Source organism: Onychostoma macrolepis, chromosome 07, assembly GCF_012432095.1.
Source record: "Onychostoma macrolepis isolate SWU-2019 chromosome 07, ASM1243209v1, whole genome shotgun sequence".
Lineage (NCBI taxonomy): Eukaryota > Metazoa > Chordata > Actinopteri > Cypriniformes > Cyprinidae > Onychostoma > Onychostoma macrolepis.
In genome coordinates, this window is record NC_081161.1 from 4468577 (window position 1) to 4492255 (window position 23679).

Here is a 23679-nt window from a genome sequence, read left to right on the forward strand (position 1 = left end):
CTTCCTACCCATTTGACTTTGTTACACTATTGTATCTAGCTAGTATAGTAAGTTTCATCATGGCTGACAGAGTGGGGACAGTCCCTTATCACAACATTGATGTAAAAGCTTGTCATATTAACATAATACAATTATAATTTCATGGATTAATAAATAACCCGTTCAATACCCAGGTATCCCTCCTTTTTTTAAGTACATACTCTCAAACTAGGCCACAGTGTAGTCTGTAATTTTTCTTTGTTTACAGTATGCCACGAGCCACGAGAGGAAACGCACAACAGATCACACACACACAGACAGACACAGTTCATTTCAGGAGTTCACAGAAGTAGTTCAGTAAATTTTCAGTCTAGATTTTCATTAAAAATATTTCGTTGGTCAATTTTTTTTTTTAGGCCTAATAATTAACCAAAACATGATTGTTACTTGTTCTTTTACTAGTCTTTGTATTTTTATGGCCAATTTAACAAATTCAACAATTTAACCAATATACATTTTGTATGTTCACAAATAAAATAAAGAAATTGCAATATAATGTTATATAATGTTTCTTTATTATTACATTTTAATAAGTGTTGCAACTGTCCCTGTGGACTGTTGCAACCGTCCCCTGCTAGGGGTCAGTTGCAACGTTTCACTTTGTCTGTTCAAGTTTAAATTGTACATATATTATCATATGTATGCATGTAACAGCACTGTGGGTGGGTATCTGACAGATGTGGGTTTAATATATAAAGATTTTGGCTTTCCACAAAAAACTGTCTCTGAGAAACTGAAGGAAATACAAAAAGTGTTGCAACCGTCCCCACTCTCCCCTACGGATTGCATTGCGCGGAGTTCATCGGATGAACTGAGGAGGGCAGCGAAACGCCTTTGATGGGTTCAGTCCGACGCAAAGATCAACAAGAAGTGCTTTCATTTTCACCCACGTCTGAAGAGCTGCGAAGTCACTGCACGCAAAAGGCTAGAAATTGTTGTGCGTAAGTATTATTTTTCTTCGTCGTTATCTACTTGTTTTTGTAAAAATACTTGTCTTGTATTTGTTTCGCTCTTCAGAATAAATGCGTTAATTCATAAGACACAGAAGCGCAGATCTAAACACATAACGTTATCTCTTGAAAATTGGACACAGTGATGGTCAGAATAACATTAGGGGCTAGTTGATGATAGCAACAAATAGCCGAATATTTGATGAAATGAGGAGGTCAGATGCAGGCCCGTCCAGAATAACTGAGGGTGCTTCTTAAATTAGTGAGGGTGCTCTACCCGGAGAACCCAAGGCAGAACACAGTAGTTACCGCTCTTTGACTTTGTTTTGGAAAGCTCAAATTAAGTTAAGGTGCTCTGCATTTGTTTGCTTTCGTTCGTCAATACTGTGCCAGCCAGTTATATGGTTTACTGCCTTTGTTTTACTGTCCATTAAAATCTACCGCGTTTAAATTATGGTGCGACTTGTGTACTTTTATACATCTGTCGGCACATCATTAGACAAACAAATTAGATAGATCGTGATAAACTGCTCCATATAACAAAGCACTGTAAGCAATAACGATTAGATAACTTGGCAACAATAATTAATCGTAAATAATCTTTAAAGCGTTTTTTTAATATATATATCAAATGCAGATTATTCACTCAAAACACAAGGTAATCCAGAAAGCAAAACAACAGCAAAAACAGTCAGAGACAGTTTTCTCCATGATACTTAAACACATGATAAAGGAGGTCATTAATGTCCCAAAATGATCAATAACTCATTTTCAACCAAAAACGAAGTTATGGCGTTTTGTCTTTGCAGGGCAGCACTGCGGTGATGTCACTATAGATGGGCGTGGTTTCAGCTCAGCTTCACCCATGTCTCGCCTTTTTGCCCATTTTCGATTATCCGGGAGTGACGCGCTGCCAAGATGGCGGCGGTTGGCTCCGCCCAATTTAGGTTTCAAAAATGCTCTCCAGAAACCTAGGAGTGACGTCACGGACACTACGTCCATTTTTTTGAGTCAAACACACCTAATGCCAAAAAAAATAAATAAAAAATAAAAGTGACCCAACAGCTTCATCCCAGTGTTTTGGTAAATAAGTAAATAAACAAACAAACAAACCACTATTTTACAGAGTGTATCTGTAGTAAGTTGGATAGTTATGGCAAGACAGTGGAGTTGGGGTTCCTTTCCGAAGCAGATTTCCTACAGAACATGCGCACAAAGCAATTTTTTTCCATACAGGCAAAAACTTATGTGCAATTATAGTAATGAGCCCTTTTGGGTGTGCAGCTAACAAAACGTGTATTTCATTTCCATTATAGGCTAATAATAGTAGCAGTGGACTGTAACAAAGTTGCTACTGTAGTAGTACTTTGTACTTGTCCTTTTACTCAAGTAATTTTGAAAATGAATAGGTCTACTTATAATTTTACTGAATATTTTATTGGGATATCTATACTTTTACTCAAGTACTTGATTTGTGGGCCACAACCTGATTATTATAGTGACTATTTGCGTATAACTGTTCAGTAGTAGTTATTTCATAGTTATTTTTCTTGAACCTTCAGGAGGTATGACAGAATGCACTAGTTATTGATTAGCTAACTGTTACTTAACACAATCATAAAATTTTATTACATACTGATTAGTTAACATGTCTTCCTTAGTAGTTAACAGTAGTGAGGTAAGTGTTAATGAATAATTTACCTGTTAGTTCTTCAATAATTCTTTATTAGTTAGTTAAATAGTATTCTAAAGTGTTACCGAGCTTTGTTTTCCTACCTCCACGAGTGCCATCTATTATTGCATTGTGTAGGAGCAAATCCATACTGCCTTGGAAACTCAAGATCCACAAAGCCTCTGTCTCCAAAGTGGCATCCATGTACGGCTCACTCCTACCATCAAACATCGGAGGCTTAGTGGAAGGCCGTAATATTAGTCAAAAAACACTGCTTCGAAAATAAGTGAGCATTTGCACAGAGACTCTGCTTCAAGGATCGGCGAACTTGCTACAAGTGGACAGTGAGCCGTACATGGATGCCACTTTGGAGACAGAGGCTTTGTGGATCTTGAGTTTCCAAGGCAGTATGGATTTGCTTCGTGGACACTGGATTTCACTGTGGAAACCTGATCACGACTCACAAGTGGTGGATTAGCCAAGCTGGTGCTGATGGATTCATGTTGGATTTATTACACTATTCCTTTGGTTGCGGCTGGGACATCGCATTTTCGTTGGATTTAAAGGTACTGTTACAGCAACAAATGTTTAATGGCCATTGCTTCCGTGTGCACATAAATTACATGTAAATCCAATGCATTGGTAGTAAAAGGAGACGTCCGCTGCACCAAATGAACAACTTTGTAGTGAAAAAGAGCCTGTAAGGCCAAAAAGGACAGTTACACTTACAGTAAAGGCTTTGGTGGAAAAGCTTGATTCATCGCAGGCGCTGAGAAAAGCAAAACTGAACAAAGCAAGCAAAATGATAGAGACTATTAAAAGGTTAATGCAAGATAACAAAGAGTATGAGTCTGAGGTACGAAGTGTATTTGAAAATTACAATGGGTTATGTTTAGAGGCTCAGGAAGCACATGAATCTTTGTTGACTTTGTTGCCTGATAATGAAATTGAGAAACATGATATATGGTTTAAGGCAAAAATGATTCCAAAGAATGAGTTTATTGAACATGTAAATGTATGGTTGTCCACACCTGTAACATGTCATGAAGCTTCTGAGGGGGTTATTGATGTAAATGTTAATGATGAGGTTGTCCCAGAGGATAGTGTTTCAAATGTTTCAAAGAGCCATACTGCCTTTAGTAGGCAAAGTTCAGGCAGCAGTGGTTCTTCTACTGTATCTGCTCGTGTACAAGCCGAGGCAGAGAGAGCTGCACTTGTGGCGCGGGCCGAGGCATTGAAAACTAAACATGCAATTGAAACACAGCAGGAGGAATTGAGGAAACAGAAGGAACAACTTGAATTAGATGCTGAAATTGCAGCATCTACTGCAAAAATTGCTGTTTTGAGTACTGTTGACTGCCATAGTAAATGTTCACGTTCTGGTAGTTCTCGTTCTAAAGGAAAATAAATAACAAAGGGGCAAACATCAAGGGATGTGACAGGAAATGGAATTTTTGATTCAACAAGATCAAAGATGTTAAATCCATGAGCTACTGCGTATGTGCCAATGGGTCTATCAGTGGGTACAGCTGGTGCTACCTCTAACATTCCATCACAGTCAACAAAGATGCTGCATAAAGTAGGACTGAACACTCATGACAGCAGTACTCGCCAACATCAGGATTCACGTAACTTGGTACAACATTATAGAGGTAATATGACAACATCAGAAGCTGGGGACTCTCTTCCAAGTCAAAATTCAGCTCTATATGAGATTCTGAAGAGGCAAGAGGAGTTGACTACACACTTGGTATACCAGGCTCAGAGTAACACTCTTCCCAAAAGAGAGATTCCAGTCTTTGATGAAAAACCACTTCATTATATACCATTCATAAAGGCGTTTGAACATTGTGTTGAGGAAAAGGCTTGCAGTAAAAGAGATTGTTTGTATTTCTTGGAACAGTTTACTTCCGGACAATCAAGAGAACTGGTTCAGAGTTGTGAACATCTTGATCCAGAAGTGGGATATTCAATAGCCAAGAAGCTCTTGAAGGAGCAATTTGGTAATGAGTTTAAGATTGCTGCTGCATATATGGAAAGGGCTTTGGGTTGGCCATCATTGAGGAATGAGGATGCCCAAGGTTTACATGCATATTCATTGTTTCTGTGTGCATGCTGTAATATTATTGATGATAATTCCAATATGCAAGAGCTTAACATGCCAAATAACATGAGAACTGTGGTGATGAAGCTACCTTTCAAATTGAGAGAGCGTTGGAGAGAAAAGGCTTGTGAGATAACCGAGTTGAACCAAGGTAGAGCTAAATTCTCTGACATCGTAGACTTCATTGAACGACCGGCAAAGATGGCATCCGATCCTGTCTTTGGATGTATTCAGGACAAACAACCAAGTGTAGTGAAACCAAATAAGACATTTAAGGGAAACAGTTTCGCTACCAATGTTACTACTTCAGGTTTAAGGAGGCATGTAACATCACAACAGAGAGATTATTCAGTGTACAAGATCAATGATAAAGGATCCTGCTCGTTTTGTTCTGGTAACCATGTCTTGGAAAGGTGTGATGCTTTTGAGAAAAGGTCACAACGAGAAAAGCTTGACTTTCTGAAAGGAAAGGGAGTTTACTTCAGTTGTTTGAAGACTGGACATGTAAGCAAGGAATGTGATAACCGCCTTGTGTGTGAAGTTTGCAGTCGGACACATCCTTCAGTGTTGCACATACATCAGAAGTTAGTTGTGGAGGACAAAGGGCAAAAGCGCAGTCTAGCGTCTGCACAAACTTGTGGACATACAGGGGCCTGTAATGAAAGGTGCTTTCTGTCAATAATTCCAGTGCAAGTAAAATCAGCCAAAGGAGACAAACTGATTCAAACATATGCTTTTCTAGATCCAGGGAGTTCAGCTACGTTTTGTTCGGAACAGTTGGTAAATAAATTGAACATCAGAGGTAAAAGGATCAACATTTGTCTACGTACCATGGGACAAGAGCAGTCTGTGTCTTGCAATGTTGTTACTGGCTTGGAGATTAGTGGAATTAACAGTGATCGTTTCCTTCCCCTTACTGAAGTGTACACTCAGAAAGAAATGCCTGTCAACTCCGACAATATTATAACACAAGAAGAAATATCTAGGTGGCCATACCTTGACAGAGTGAAAGTTCCACACATTGAGGCTAATGTCGATTTATTGATTGGAGCTAACGCTTCCCAAGTATTGGAGCCATGGGAGGTAATAAATAGCTATGGTAATGGACCATATGCCATGAAAACCCTATTGGGGTGGGTAGTTAATGGACCTTCAGAAAGGAGCAGTGACTGTGCGAAGAATACTGGTATACCTTCTGTTACAGTCAATAGGATTTCTGTTGGAAGGCTTGAGGAATTGCTTCAAAATCAGTATAATCATGACTTTAGTGAAAACAGTGTTGATGAGAAGGAACTATCCAGGGAGGATCAGAGGTTTCTGAAAATAATGGACAAGTCTCTTAAGGTACAAGATGGACATTACAGTCTCAAGTTACCTTTTCGAAATGATGATGTGATACTACCTAACAACTTGTGTGTCGCAAAGCAAAGATGCAATGGTTTGAAAAGGAAACTTGAAAAGAATCCACAGTTGGGTGAAGAATATACACGTTTCCTTTCTGATGTTATGGATAAAGGTTATGCTGAGAGAGTGCCAGAAGACCAGTTAGATCGTGATGATGGTAAGGTTTGGTATGTTCCACATCATGGAGTTTTCCATTCAAGGAAAGGAACATTGAGGGTTGTATTTGATTGTGGGGCGACATTTAAGGATACATCCCTCAATAAACAACTCTTGCAAGGTCCCAACCTTACAAATTCACTTTTGGGAGTTCTGATACGATTCAGGCAGGAGCCAGTAGCTTTAATGGCCGACGTTCAAGCTATGTTTCATCAGGTTAAGGTGTCGGAAGAGGATGTTGATTTGCTCCGATTTCTGTGGTGGCCTGATGGAGATTTGGAAAAGGAAGTGTCTACATACCGAATGATAGTTCACCTGTTCGGAGCCGTATCTTCTCCAAGTTGTGCATGTTATGCATTGAGGCAAACAGCAAAGGACAATCAATCACTCTTTTCAGAAGATGTGATCAAAACAGTCTTTGAAAGTTTTTACGTGGATGATTGTTTAAAGAGTGTCTCTTCGGAGGAGGTAGCAGTCGCCATGGTACAGGATCTTACTGCTCTCTGTCAAAGGGGTGGTTTTTGTTTGACTAAGTGGAGCAGTAACAGTCGAAAGGTGTTGCAATCAGTTCCAGAGCAATCCAGAAGCAAGGAGATCCAATGTTTGGATCTAGAGCAAGATAAGTTACCTGTGGAAAGAACTTTGCGTCTTCGGTGGTGTACAGAAGCTGATGTTTTTAAATTTGGAATGCAGCTTAAATCCCTACAACGTACCCGAAGAGGAATTTTGTCTACAGTCTGTTCTATCTATGATCCTATGGGATTTCTTTCTCCTATTATGTTACCTGCCAAGTTACTTCTACAGGAATTGTGTAAGCAGAATCTGAGTTTGGATGAGAATATACCCCCAATACTTCAAACACGGTGGAATAGTTGGATTTCCGATTTGGATAAGGTGGTAGAGTTTCAAGTGGACCGATGCATAAAACCTATAGACTTTGGAAAAATCAAGCATGCCTGTTTACATCATTTCTCAGATGCATGTGAAAAAGGATATGGTGCGGTTACTTATCTCAAGTTGATCGACTGTAACGATAAAGTTCATGTGAAATTCTTGCTCGGTAAGGCCAGAGTGGTGCCTCTTAAACCGATAACCATTCCTCGTTTGGAACTAACAGCAGCTGTACTTGCTGTGAAAGTTGATCACATGATAAGAAAAGAGCTACGATTTCTATTGGAGAATTCAGTTTTTTGGATTGACAGTCAGACTGTACTTAAATACATCAAAAATGAGGACCGGCGCTTTCAGACTTTTGTGGCAAACAGAGTCTCTTATATAAGAGACAGGACACTACCTCAACAATGGAGATATGTGTCTACAAAGGAGAATCCTGCGGATGACGCATCACGTGGAATGCAGATCAAAACCTTTATGCAAAACAAGAGATGGATTAAGGGACCTAGTTTCCTTTGAACTGCAAAGGATTATCAACCACCTATGGAAGAGGAAACTAGTATTCAGGAAGATGATCCAGAGATCAAACGAGAACATAAGGTAAATTCTGTTATCCTGCACAAAATCCCACCAATTATTACATCACCTATTTTTCAGAATGGAGAAAACTGAAAGTGGCTGTCGCTTGGATACTTAAGTTCAAGAAACTGTTGAAAAGGCTATGTCTTAAAAGGAAAGAACTAATAGCTTTGGGAAAGGATTGTAATGCTACTACATCTATTATAGATGTGGAAATGAATTTGTTCAAGGCAACTCAGGGTGGACAGTCTTTGTCATTGGAGGATCTTTTTGAAGCTGAAATGGTTATTGTTTGCTTCAGTCAGCAACAACCGTTTCAAAATGAAATCGAGCAATTGAAGAGAGGTTCTAATGGAATCAAGAAGGATAGCAGTCTATATAGACTGGATCCTGTGTTGGATGGTGAACTTTTGCGGGTAGGAGGAAGACTCCGGAAGGCAAGTATGCCCATTGAATTCAAACATCCTATTATATTGAGTAAGAACCATCACATCTCACAACTTTTGCTTCGCAACATTCATGAGCAATTGGGACATTCAGGCAGGAATCACATGTTATCCAAGTTAAGACAAACATATTGGATTACAAATGCCAGTGCTGCAGCAAGAAAGGTTATTTCCAAATGTGTTGTATGTAGACGCAATAGAGGGAAGACGGGGAATCAGAAGATGTCAGATCTTCCTCTTGAACGAATTACCCCTGATCTTCCACCTTTCACAAACACTGGAGTTGATTATTTTGGTCCCATTGTAGTAAAAAGAGGCCGTAGCTGTGTAAAGAGATACGGAGTAATCTTCACCTGCATGGCAACCAGAGCAGTACATTTGGAAGTAGCTTACTCCTTAGATACTGATGGATGCATAAATGCATTAAGGAGATTTATTGCCCGAAGAGGCCAAGTGGTTCATATTAGATCAGACAATGGAACGAATTTCTCTGGTGCTAATAGAGAATTGAAAGAATCTCTCTCTGCATGGAATAAACAGCAAATTGAAAAGGAGTTAATTCAGTTAGGAGTTAAATGGAGTTTCAATCCACTAGCAGGATCCCATTATGGAGGAGCATGGGAACGGATCATTCGTATGGTGAGAAATATTCTCTGTTCTGTACTTCGTCAACAGGTATTGGATGATGAATCATTCCATACTGTCTTGTGTGAGGTGGAATCCATTTTAAATGACCGTCCTATCACCAAAATTTCTAATGATCCTAATGACCTTGAGGCCCTTACACCTAACCATCTTCTTATTATGAAAGGCAAGCCTGCTTTACCGCCTGGTCTCTTTGAAAAATCAGACCTATATGTGAAAAGAAGATGGAGACAGGTTCAGTATTTAGCTGACCTTTTCTGGAAAAGGTGGATCAGGGAGTATCTACCTCTGTTTCAACAACGTCAAAAATGGACGAAGGAACGACAAAGTTTTATTCCTGGAGATATTGTTCTTGTACTAGATCCTACTGCCCCTCGTGGTTCATGGCCACTTGGTAGAATACTGGAAACGTTTCCAGATTATAAAGGCCTAGTACGTACAGTAAAGATTAAAACTAAAAGTAGCGTTTTAGAACGACCTGTTGGAAAGATTTGCCTTTTATTGGAGACAAATGACTAATGTGAATGAGGTGTAACAATATTACAATATTTGAGCAAACGTCCGTATATGGTGCTTTAACTTTTATGGCTCCTTTATAAATAATTGTAATTGTTATGTTTTTCTGCATAATCAATTAAGGGGCCGGTGTGTAGGAGCCATTTTGGAGCAATATGTGTTTTGTCCATGAGAGGGCATTGTGACACCTTTGTATAATAAGAGCACCTGGTTAATTAGAAGGGATGTTTTGGTGGCAGGAAAGCAAACTGTTTTTTGACCGTGATTGTGCTTACAGCTACAAGTTATCCTGCTCACTAGCTTATTGTGTCAAATGGCTATATTGTTTTGGGACTGAGCTTAATGCATAACTGTGCAAGGAATAATATGGACTATGGACAATGTGTTTGCTATCTGCAAGGTATGAAACACTCATTTGTATGTCATGAATTAAAAGAAGAGCTCACAGGAAGCAAGGGGGGCTCGGTAAAGTGCCCTTTGCGGTCCGGTGCCCCTCTGCGATTTCTACCGAGGGTAGAGGTGTTCGATATGACGATTTCTGATCGTGGACTATAAAAATGTCTCCACGATTTGCTTTTTTGAAGAAATATCGTAGTATCGTACTTCAGCGCGCATTCCAGCTGCAGTTCTGGCGCCGCCGTCTCTATATACTGTACAACGCCACATACATTCACATCAGTGTTAACTCAGTGGGAGAGTTACTCTCACGGGACACTGCACTTATTCGCAGTCACATAAGTACATTATCTGTATCTGCTTCAAAGACTTACTGGTTAAATGTTTCACTCGTGTGCTGTTCTGACGAGCGCCTTTTCTGAGCACATACACCCAAATCCCAAAGTCCGTCAAACAGTGCCTGATTACTGAACTAAGTTATATTTTGTGCTAATACTGTCAAAACACACAAGGTTTATGTATAGACTCAGTTGGTTATGTCTAAAATGAAGGTAAACAGCTGAGAGAAACGCATGCGTGCTTGTATATTAGATGCGTGCAGGTCTTAAAGGGACAGTACTAAACATGCTGCCGACTGTAATTAAAGGGATAGTTCACCCTAAAATTGTAATTCTGTCATTATTTACTCACTCACATGTTGTCCCAAACCTGTATTAATTTCTTTCTTGTGCTGAACACAAAAGAAGATATTTTGAAGAATGTGGCTAACCAAACAGTTGCTGTAGACCAGCAACTGTTTGGTTTTCCACATTCTTCAAAATAGCATTTATTTTCAGCAGAAGAAACTCGTTCAGGTTTAAAGCAACTTTTGAGTGAGTAAATGAAGGTATAAAAATCAAACACTAGTCTAATTTAATTTAATTTAATTTTATTTTTATATTTGTTCATTCAATTTCTTGAATGCTCCTGCTAAATACACCTATTGACTACCTGAAAATAAAACACTGTTTATTTTATTTGTATATTATGTGTATTTGTAATGTGTATCTTTGCTCTCATTTTTTAATAACAAAGATAAAATAATGACAACGATTTTTATCTTCACCCACTTTGGCCTAAATATCCGCCATACTTTTTTATATTTTGTTACCTTGAAAGGCTTTGTCTTTATAGTAGGGAAATTAGTCTGGCTGTACTGCTCAAACAACTTGCAAAATAGAAAACCCAACATGACAAAGAATTGTGATAATATTGTGAATCGTGATATTTCTAAAAAATTTTTTTTGATATTTTTGTCATATTGCCCACCCCTAGCTGAGGGGGACCAAACCCATACAACCCCCAACAAACATTTTGCCCCTGCCCCTCCAGAGGTCTGTGCACGCCACTGCTGGCAAGGATAAAAAAGAAATGCAATTTATAAACTTTAGTGACGATGTGGCACTTGCCTTGATTGTGCAAGTGACAATTCCTGTGTCAACTGTGCAGTTTGCTATAGTGCAGACGCGATGTGATTTGAAGCCATTTGCGCATTTTGAGAGAGAAAGAGATCACGCGCGGTGATTCTCTCACGCTGTTTGTGGAATTATGTCTCTCAGAAAGTTTACTTTTTACAAATTACTTTATAAGTTATATAAGTTATATAAGAGTTATATAAGAAATATGAATTGTACCTCACCTTCAGCATTATAATTATTTCACCCGCACCAGACAGAGACGGTGCTGCTGCATGTCGTGCCAAACCTCGCACAGCAGGCGCGTCATAAGCTTGAGATCGGTTTTTTGAGATTGGCCTTTTTAGAGACTGCCGATCAAACATCCCAACGCGATTATCGGCCGATAGTGATCGGTAGCCAATCAAATCGGAGCACCCCTAGTCATTACTCGTAATTGTAACGCAAAGTAAGCAGGAGGCAAAAACAAACATAAAAGCAGCTATTTATATGGAAGAGCTAAATACACAAAGAAATCAAAACATTTACAGACAAAAATGCATACAACATGAACAACAACTGACAATGAAACACAGGGAAACCAGGGCGTAAATACACAAGGGTCAAAAGGGAATGAAATGAGGAACCAATCATTAATTAAACTACAAAAGACTACAAAAACCAGAACAAGGAACAAAAAAAAAAAAAAAAAGAAGAATGTCAAATCAATCAATCAACAAAACACTTTTGTTACTTTATATCATCTTTGAAACGTCCTACAATCATTTCTTTAGTGTTGCAGATAAAACTGGTTTGGCTCTTACATTTTAATATTTGCTTAAGGAGAACTTTGGATAGGTGTGGTTTGAGCAGCAACAAAAGACAAAGGTTTGATGACAATGCCTAACACAACTTATACAGTTGACAGGGCTGCAGCACGGAGCAGGTGAAGTCTTTTCTACCCTATTGTATTTTAACATATTTTCTAATCCTTTGTTATCACAGGACTGCCACAACCTAACGCAGTCTACGCAATGGGGCACCAGTACCCTTAAGAACTGATTTTATTGTTTACAGCTAATTTACTAGTTATTTAAAGTGCATGGTATAATATTACTCAAAATTGCAAAACACATTGTTTTGCTCAGCTGATCCTGTAATAAATTGCATGTTTATTAGGTGTAACAACAAGGAAGGGCATATGGTTTCATTTCCAAGAAAATATGAAGAGTGTAAGGCCATTACAGCACGTGTAGAAAGTAACTAATGTGAGTATTATTCTTTTTATTTGTTGCTGTTATAGTATAGCAAGTACAGATTCTTGTTTTTAGATTAATAGAGTTTAGAGTTTTCTGCTTGAATTTTTATTTCAGGTCTACAAAATAAATGCTTGTTAAATCAAGACACAAATACGTGTTTTGGTTAATTAAATAACAACATGGTGTGATATGTCATGTGATGCTGTTCATCTGAGGTTTTATTTTTCAAATGTTAAGACCTGCCAAGGACGAGATAATTAAAAAAAAAATTGTCCTGATACAGAAAACCATGGAATTCAATAGGGTGTCCTAACTTTTTTACATGACTGTGTGTGTGTGTCTGTATGTATGTGTGTGTGTGTGTATGTGTATGTATATGTATATATATATATATATATATATATATATATATATATATATATATATATATATATATATATATATACACAGTGGGTACGGAAAGTATTCAGACCCCTTAAATTTTCCACTCTTTGTTATATTGCAGCCATTTGCTAAAATCATTTAAGTTAATTTTTTTCCTCATTAATGTACACACAGCACCCCATATTGACAGAAAAACACAGAATTGTTGACATTTTAGCAGATTTATTAAAAAAGAAAAACTGAAATATCACATGGTCCTAAGTATTCAGACCCTTTGCTGTGACACTCATATATTTAACTCAGGTGCTGTCCATTTCTTCTGATCATCCTTGAGATGGTTCTACACCTTCATTTGAGTCCAGCTGTGTTTGATTATACTGATTGGACTTGATTAGGAAAGCCACACACCTGTCTATATAAGACCATACAGCTCACAGTGCATGTCAGAGCAAATGAGAATCATGAGGTCAAAGGAACTGCCTGAAGAGCTCAGAGACAGAATTGCGGCAAGGCACAGATCTGGCCACGGTTACAAAAAAACTTTCTGCTGCACTTAAGGTTCCTAAGAGCACAGTGGCCTCCATAATCCTTAAATGGAAGACGTTTGGGACGACCAGAACCCTTCCTAGAGCTGGCTGTCCGGCCAAACTGAGCTATCGGGGGAGAAGAGCCTTGGTGAGAGAGGTAAAGAAGAGCCCAAAGATCACTGTGGCTGAGCTCCAGAGATGCAGTCGGGAGATGGGAGAAAGTTGTAGAAAGTCAACCATCACTGCAGCACTCCACCAGTCGGGGCTTTTTGGCAGAGTGACCCGACGGAAGCCTCTCCTCAGTGCAAGACACATGAAAGCCCGCATGGAGTTTGCTAAAAAACACCTGAATAAGATTCTCTGGTCTGATGAGACCAAGATAGAACTTTTGGCCTTAATTGTCCAATACAGTCCCAACAGTGAAGCATGGTGGTGGCAGGATCATGCTGTGGGGGTGTTTTTCAGCTGCAGGGACAGGGCGACTGGTTGCAATCGAGGGAAAGATGAATGCGGCCAAGTACAGGGATATCCTGGATGAAAACCTTCTCCAGAGTGCTCAGGACCTCAGACTGGGCCGAAGGTTTACCTTCCAACAAGACAATGACCCTAAGCACACAGCTAAAATAACGAAGGAGTGGCTTCACAACAACTCCGTGACTGTTCTTGAATGGCCCAGCCAGAGCCCTGACTTAAACCCAATTGAGCATCTCTGGAGAGACCTAAAATGGCTGTCCACCAACGTTTACCATCCAACCTGACAGAACTGGAGAGGATCTGCAAGGAGGAATGGCAGAGGATCCCCAAATCCAGGTGTGAAAAACTTGTTGCATCTTTCCCAAAAAGACTCATAGCTGTATTCGATCAAAAGGGTGCTTCTACTAAATACTGAGCAAAGGGTCTGAATACTTAGGACCATGTGATATTTCAGTTTTTCTTTTTAATAAATCTGCAAAATGTCAACAATTCTGTGTTTTTCTGTCAATATGGGGTGCTGTGTGTACATTAATGAGGAAAAAAATGAACTTAAATGATTTTAGCAAATGGCTGCAATATAACAAAGAGTGAAAAATTTAAGGGGTCTGAATACTTTCCGTACCCACTGTATGTATGCATGCATGCTATATATATATATATATATATATATATATATATATATATATATATATATATATATATGTGTGTATGTATATATCAGGAGTTTCCTCCGAGGCGGCAAGGGAGGCAGTGTCTCCTCTCCTCAAAATTGGATGAGAAAATAATCGATATTACAAAAATAAAACAGCGCAAAAATGACTAAATATGACTAAAAGACTAAACGTCACTCATTTTTTAAAATAAAACTCTGTCCAACAGCGACACCCGCAGGTAAAGTTACAGCAGAGGCTTGCCTCCCTTCGGTCCATTGACTTTCTACAGAGGCCTTTAAACAGCCTTCTGTCTGTACCGCCTTCATTTACATGCTTGTTTTCATCACTTTCGCTTTAATTCTCGGGCACTGACTCGTTTGCTAAACTGAACATCCAATCAGAGTTCTCACTCTCACACACCAAACAAACTAGCCTGACCGTCGCTCGCTGTCAGCTTGGTGTGTCCCGGACTCCTGGCCTTTAGCGTGAGAAGGACCTGGCTGTAACCAGGTCCATACATACTCTGATTGGCTCGATCGTCTTTCATAGGCATACATGATAGGAAATGTGTATGCGCGCGTAGTTGGTGTAGGACGAAGTACGTTGTTTAAAAAGCTAAAAACGCTGTGCAGTTTCACAAAGTCTTCATTATAACGCACAGAAGAAAGAAAGAAGAAAAAAAAAAACAACAACATTAGCCTGTAACTCGCCATGTCCCTGAAATGATTGTTTTGCTAAATTAGGCTGGTCTTTAAGCTAACACACAAACCACTACATTTAAAAAATGAATTGGGTTGATTATCCACAGAGGGAGGATCTTCAGATACAGGAATGAATCATGAATTAAATAATTTTTGAAAATTTGATTGTTTCATATCATCAGAGTATGAGAAACGAAATGAAAAGGATGCATCACCAGTATTGTTTTAATTTAAATAGCATGGCAAGATAATTAGTTACATATAATTATCAGTCACGCAGTTGATAAATGACACCGCATTAGGTTAATGCCATGTGCCGTTTTAATTTTTATGAAACTTTCATTTTATTTACTACATTGCAAAGCAAAGACTTTTTCCTCCCCTTTATTTCAGGAAAACATGCAGCTCCTCGTTATTTTAAAGTGAAGAAATCGAGAACTTTTGATTTCTACCGGCCAGTGATGATTCTGAAAGAACACACCTGGAATCTGTTGCTATAGTAACAAACGCAACTTTCATGCGCATTGTGCTCTTATTTCAGTGCAGTTGTTAATAGTGTGGGATTTCAGCAAAGAGTTTCATACATTTACCTTAACAGCGTTAAGTTAAACTTTTATTTATTCAACGGTAGGCCTACTATTAGAGATCAGTGATGCGCACGCATTTTAGACACTTTTTATGTTTTTGCTCAGTCCATGTAATAAACATCTTTGAATAAGCCTGTTGTGTTAATGTAATTGTTCTGACTATACTGATAGTGTCCAGTAGAGGGAACTCTAATGTAATAGAGTCGAGAAGAGAGAATAAAAGAGATATAGTAGTTCACCATGCGGTCTCTGTGCGTTCTTTGCTTGCTGATGTTAAAAACATAACAAAGCCATGTTTAACTTCTGATATGACCGATTTCAGGGGCGGCCAAAATTTTTTGGAAAACATAACATTTTGACTCATTCCTAGCTCAAACTAGATCGAAAATCTCATAGCCACCGCGGTCAAATATTGTGATAAACTTTATAAAGTATCATCTATTTATATTAAATTAATATAAATATGTTAAACTGATATCTTCTCCGATACCCATTTTGTGACCGAATCTATTGAGCCGATTCTTTTCAGTCAGCTGCTTCACAAATACCACTGAATGATTCAAGTGAATTTGACTGATCCAGAAGATTAAACTTGCAGTGGCTAACATCTCTTGATTCAATAAAACAGACATAGTGAGTCAAGTTAACAATAAACTGAATTTGTCTAGTTCTCTGAGCCAGGAGTAATATGATATTTTCAGATCAAGCGTGCTCCTAATTATTCATAATGTCAGACTGAGCCCTAATCTATTTAAACTCAAATTTGTGTGGAATTAGACACCTCTCTTTTACTGGAGTAATATTTTGTTAGTGTTTCTGTTCTACAGAGTTTGAGTACTCCATCCACCACCAATGAAGATTTCATAGCCTAATTAATTTCTCTAATGTTTTCTCTGTGCGTTATAGTGAGGACTTGTGAAACTGCACAGCTTTTACAGTTAATGGGATTTGCTCATCAATCTATGCACTACTCAGTAGTGTGTGTCAACTCAGAACACATTTTCTATATGCCTAAGAAAGACGACCGAGCCAATCAGAGCAAGTATGGGGCGGAGCGACACGTGCAGCCCCGCCCCAGATGCAGCACCGCCCTGATCTGCAGGCACCGTGGCTGTATCCGAAAATGTCCCCTATACCCTCAAATAGTGCACTATTTGAGGGGACAGCCATTTTAAGTGGTGTTCGAAACCATAGTGGACGTTCTCGAGTGCACTCATTCAATCCCACAATGCATGGCAAAAACGAGTGTACAACCGATGTACACTCAACGGCTAGAGATAACCCATAATGCACTGTGAGAGTCGCGTGCCGAATGAATTCCCGCGTCTCGCCAGATGGCGCCCGCAGCTGAATCATCCATTCATTCATTTTAGAAGCGCTCGTCCACGGCGTAATGCAGCATAATACAACACAGGTACAAATGAATTGTAAATTGACTATTAAGGTTTATACATAATTTCGTGACAGAGTTCAAGATAAATCCTTCAATCTGAAAACTGGAGCTGCCCGTTTCAAATGATTATTAAACAGCAAGCAAATATGCAAAAGCGGCAGTCCTTCGATCGGTGCACTCAGTGTCGAATTCACTCACTCGTTTTCATTCACTCCTTCAAGTGAACTGTATGAGTGGACTAATGTAGGGAATAGTGAATGAGGTTATTGGGGGCGATTTCGGATACAGCCCGTGACTTTTCTGGAGCCTCATTAGGCGCGTTCGACTTTAAGCGGCGCTGCGCAGAATGGTGAGTGTATGACATCAAAGTACCGCTCGAGCGATAAGAGAGCAAACGGATCCTGATGCTTTCAAATAGCTCGTGGATCTGTTTCGACCTCACTCTGACCGTCACTAACGGTCTAAATAGAATGATAACCTTCGTTCCGCCTTCTCTCGAGACCTTATATAAACAAAGTCATGCCCATGACCCCGGAGGCAGAACTCCCGCACGTATAAAAGCGGGTTTTACTTCCGGCTCGTTCTCTTTACCTTTCTCGCCTTGAGACACCTGGTACTGGTAAGAACGATCTAATATATTTTTTCACCATTCAATTCTTCACCAGGTGGTGCAGGTGCCTTGAGTCCCTGTGAATTGTGGTGTTTTTCCTCTTTACTTTTCTCTGAATTTGCAGTTGGTAGAATTTACTATCATTGCATTATTGTTCAATTGGGATTATTCGGATTTATTTTTCAGAGTATTCATCAAGTGGTATTGAATATAACTTCATTACAAAAATGTGGTGAGTATTGTATATTTTCTCATATCCTATATTATGGTTCGCAGTTGTTGGGATTGATAAAGGCCTGCTAAGTACGTTCGCGTACTGGTACGGGTCTTTGGATTCGTGACAGCTTGATGTTCACTGCTGTTCGCAGCCAGTGTGTTGTGTGTGGCTTACCTACTGTGCCAGGGGTATTATGGCTTCTCAGTGCTGCAGGTTTTGTCACTCAGCAATGGACCCTCGTGATGGGCATAGGGAATGTCCTTCATGCTTGGGGGCTGCTCATTTGAAAGAGGATGTAGATAATCCCTATACTGCAGCTTGTGATCTACCTAGAGATGAACGAATTCGTTGCGCTAATAGGGCATGCAGCTCTGCACCTGAGCGTGGTAGGGTGAGGGAACGTTCATCAGACAGGCATGGTCATATGCGCCCACACAAGCACTCATGTGACCATCATGACTCCACCCACAAATCAAGCCATGAGTTTGTGGCTGAGGCAACTAAACGTCCAATGCCAGCTCCGACAACAGAAGGTGGTAACACTGATACTCATCTGCAGATCCTAGCAGCTATTCAGAGTTTATCACGGAGAATGGATCACTTTGAAACTAATCGGTCCTCCTCATCTCTACCTCCCCGTAAGGAAGACGTTCCAACGGATAGGCAACAGTCCCATCCTGGGGAAGGTGCAAAGGATGCTGATGTGTTATCACTTCTGGCTCCCCACTCTCTCTTTGATGATACACAACAGTCGGGAGAAGGGAGTCAATGTGAGGGAACTCATTCAGATTCCACAGAAGTTGATGAATCAACAATGAAAGGAGTTTCCATCAAAAACCCTTATTACTAAGGTATTTAGTGCAGCCAAGATCGTTGGCCTGCAGTCTCCACTGCCTTAGGTCCTACCCGTGCTTCTAATAACCCTCGCTGAACACAAAAGAAGATATTTTGAAGAATGTGGGTAACCAAACAGTTGCTGGTTCACATTGACTTTAACAGTGGAAAAAAAAAAAAATACTATGGAAGTCACTGTAGACCAGCAAGTGTTTGGTTTTCCACATTCTTCAAAATAGCATTTATTTTCAGCAGAAGAAACTCGTTCAGGTTTAAAACCAACTTTTGAGTGAGTAAATGAAGGTATAAAAATCAAACACTAGTCTATTTTAATTTTGGGGTGAATCATTCCTTTAATGTTAATAAAACACCAAACACAAAGAGAAAAATCACTCACTAAAACTTTAATACAGTTGCTTTAATAGGAATCAATCTATATAGTGTTTTATTTTTATATTTGTTCATTCAATTTCTTGAATGCTCCTGCTAAATACACCTATTGTAGACTACAATAAAACACTGTTTATTTTATTTGTATATTATGTGTATTTGTAATGTGTATCTTTGCTCTCATTTTTTAATAACAAAGATAAAATAATGACAACGATTTTTATCTTCACCCACTTTGGCCTAAATATCCGCCATACTTTTTTATATTTTGTTAACTTGAAAGGCTTTGTCTTTATAGTAGGGAAATTAGTTTGGCTGTACTGCTCAAACAACTTGCAAAATAGAAAACCCAACATGACAAAGAATTGTGATAATATTGTGAATCGTGATATTTAAAAAAAAAAAATCGTGATATTTTTGCCATATCGCCCACCCCTAGCTGAGGGGGACCAAACCCATACAACCCCCCTCCCCCCCCAACACACATTTTGCCCCTGCCCCTCCGGAGGTCTGTGCACGCCACTGATTATAATATATATTCTGAAATAACTGAACAAGAATGCATGCAGTAACCCGAATGGGGACCAGCATTTATTAGAAACTGAGAGGGGGAGATGTTTAATACAATTGATAATACAATTATCACACAAAAAAAAAAAAAAAAACAAACAGTCTGCGTTAAAAATTGAGAAGGAAAAGCTTCTAAAATGAACATGTCGCTAGCCGCTAGATGCTAAAATAACATGTATATTAAACTATTTGTGCATATAACTCGATATATTGCGTTTGAATCCCTTGTTTCGTTTGTGTAGTGGAGCAGGAGACCAGACATTAATGATGTGATGGACCTCGCTGATTCTGCTTGGCAGATCTCGGAGACATCTAGTAAATACTGACATTTTGGGCGACGCGAATGAAAACCGGAAACTGATATCCCGACTTCTGGCGATAGCGGAAGTTCGTCGCTACGCTTGTGCACAGAGCCTATACCGGAGGCTGCACTTTCAGGACCGCAGTTGTAGGACCGCACTTCTAGGACCCTAGTTTTTTGTGACAGCGCCACCTACCGAGCCGGAGAACCGCAGTCCCGGGAACGCATTTCCAGGACCCTAGTTTTGGAGGACTGAAAAAAGTGCCACTAAGGCAGTATTTCCACCCAGTTTTAACTACATTAGAGTTTTTTTAAAAGTTTTATTACACCCAAATACTATTTTCTTTATTGCAATTAAACCTGGTTCCTAGGAATGTTGAGTAATCATTAGGTCTAATTAGCATAATATAATAACTCATGTAAAATAAACAAGGAAACATGGTATAGTCTTTTCAGTCACTAGATCAACCACATTTTCAAGTACAGAGGGAAGACACAAGGATGCCTCTGGGGGTAGATTTAAGATTGTGTATATTTATAAAATAATATATTACAACAGTTGAACTTGAACACACACAAAAACAAATTTGTTCATGACGTGAACCACATAGAAAGAACTTCATGGACGACGTCTTCACTGACTCCTAAGAGAGAGAAGTGAATGAAATAAGGAACATTTAGTTGAACATGTTCTACTCTCTAATTTTAAATTTCATATTTAAAAGATCTTAGTTACCACAGAGCGCACACACATATACGATCCAAAATAATTATATCAATCTTCATACTAATTAATGTTCATAATACTATTATTGCATACTGTTAAAAGATTTGGAAAAAAAATATTTTGATGTTGTGGGAACAAAGTTTCTTGAAACATTCATGTCAATAAAGCCCATCTGAACTGAGAAAAAAAAATAATAGAGAGAGATACAAGAAATCTGAATAGAAATAACATATTATTGACTGATGTGATGTATGCAGCAGCACTACCTACCACCTGGATGCTCTCCCCTCTTCTCTCAGTTGTTTCTCTATCACCCTATTCAATTCTTCCTCTTCACTGAAATAGTAAATGGAGAACATAATCATTACATAATCATACATTGGACATTGTGTAGAAACAATTCCAATACTTGACCAATTTATTTATACTTGAAAGCACTTCATATAGAGTACAGTACACAGTAAATGACACAATCTAACACGTGGTATTTTAACAGTCAATTATTATGATGGCCTCTCTGTTATGTCTGACTATTAAAATGTCATATGTCTCAACCAACATTATGAAACCATGTCAAAATGAAGAGACGTACTCATAACATGTATTGTGGGGTAACATTAAACAGGCTGACTGTGAGCACATGACAGTTAAAACATTAAGATTATTTTAACATTTAATTAAAATGGAAAAACAATGAGTAATTAACAAGCTTTCACAACGAACGTGCTACAGTTTATTGTGCTGCCAGTAATTCAACACAGGCTTATCATGCTAACAATTCATTTTACAGCATTAGAGGCTAATATATGATGGCTATGCATTCAAGACTATTTAGCAAATCACGATCATTTCGACTACGTTAACTTTCCAATGACATGCATCACAACTGTTTTTAATGTTAAACAAATAAAGATTGATTCACATTTGATACTCACACTCTGACTGTCAGCCATCTTCGCTGGTCCTCTAATTCGGTAGGTGGCGTTGTCACTAAAAACCTAGGGTCCTAGAAATGCGGTCCTAGGACTGCGTTCCTGAAAATACAGCCTCCGGTTTTGCAGGCAGATGCTACTCCTGTTTCCTGCTGATCATTTACTGAACTTTAAAGACTGTTGATTCTTATTCATGCCTCCTGTGTTCTGACCGACGCACCAGTGCGAATGCAACTACCCTAAACCAGTGCAATACAGTCCCAATTAACTCAGTTACAATATATGTATATATATATATATATATATTAGTGGTGTCAAAATTAGCGCATTAATGCAGGTGATTTTTCAGTTTAATGCCTTAAAAATATTTAACGCAATTAATGCAGGGGCGGAGCTGGGGTTGGCCACCCCTCTCACAACTGCTGTTTCTGTCACTTTTTCTCTTGACAAGAAGTGCATTTATTCAGTCTCAGAGCGTCTTTACGACAACATCAAACCGGAGATGTTTCAGACGCGCGCTCCACATCACTTCAGCGCCCGGCGCAAGTCAAATGAGAGCGGAAACGGTACTGTGCTCGCAGCGCGTGCTCTTCCATTGAACGCACAAAGGTGCCGGTGTTGTGCCCATTTTCAACCCCTGCCATTTTATAGAGAAATCAGTATTGGTATCAGTGATACTGGCCTTCAGTCATAAAAAAAAGATGAAATATCAAACAAATATTTAAAAAAATACTGTCTCTATGTTGTTTGTACATTTGAAGATTGAATGTGAAATTATTGCAATATAAAAGTATAATTAAAAACTTTAATGTTAGGAGGGATTAATCGTGATTAATTTCAGAAAAATGTGCGATTAATTAGTTAATTTTTTTTAATCGATTGACAAGCACTAATATATATATATATATATATATATATATATACACACACACACACACACACACACACACATATACAGGATATACATACTGTATACAGGTGCATCTCAATAAATTAGAATGTCGTGGAAAAATTCATTTCAGTAATTCAACTCAAATTGTGAAACTTGTGTATTAAATAAATTCAATGCACACAGACTGAAGTAGTTTAAGTCTTTGGTTCTTTTAATTGTGGTGATTTTGGCTCACATTTAACAAAAACCCACCAATTCACTATCCAACAAATTAGAATATGGTGACATGCCAATCAGTTAATCAACTCAAAACACCTGCAAAGGTTTCCTGAGTCTTCAAAATGGTCTCTCAGTTTGGTTCACTAGGCTACACAATCATGGGGAAGACTGCTGATCTGACGGTTGTCCAGAAGACAATCATTGACACCCTTCACAAGGAGGGTAAGCCACAAACATTCATTGCCAAAGAAGCTGGCTGTTCACAGAGTGCTGAATCTAAGCATGTTAACAGAAAGTTGAGTGGAAGGAAAAAGTGTGGAAGAAAAAGATGCACAACCAACTGAGAGAACCGCAGCCTTATGAGGATTGTCAAGCAAAATCGATTCAAGAATTTGGGTGAACTTCACAAGGAATGTACTGAGGCTGGGGTCAAGCCATCAAGAGCCAACACACACAGACGTGTTAAGGAATTTGGCTACAGTTGTCGTATTCCTCTTGTTAAGCCACTCCTGAACCACAGACAACGTCAGAGGCGTCTTACCTGGGCAAAGGAGAAGAAGAACTGGACTGTTGCCCAGTGGTCCAAAGTCCTCTTTTCAGATGAGAGCAAGTTCTGTATTTCATTTGGAAACCAAGGTCCTAGAGTCTGGAGGAAGGGTGGAGAAGCTCATAGTCCAAGTTTCTTGAAGTCCAGTGTTAAGTTTCCACAGTCTGTGATGATTTGGGGTGCAATGTCATTTGCTGGTGTTGGTCCATTGTGTTTTTTGAAAACCAA

The 23679-nt window shown here is 39.0% G+C and overlaps 1 protein-coding gene across 3 annotated transcripts in view; it reads left to right on the forward strand.

The window, feature by feature from the left end:
* Positions 1–898: 898 nt before the first annotated feature.
* The window catches only part of LOC131543325 (uncharacterized), a 28333-nt gene continuing 5552 nt past the window's right edge, over positions 899–23679 (forward strand). For 2 of the 3 annotated variants that reach the window (XM_058780551.1, XM_058780555.1), the window contains exon 1: positions 11549–12502. The gene's annotated coding sequence lies outside the window, so the exon portion shown is untranslated. Of the gene's footprint in view, positions 981–11548; positions 12503–23679 lie in introns of those variants that run through there. The other variant, XM_058780552.1, reaches the window with a different exon arrangement.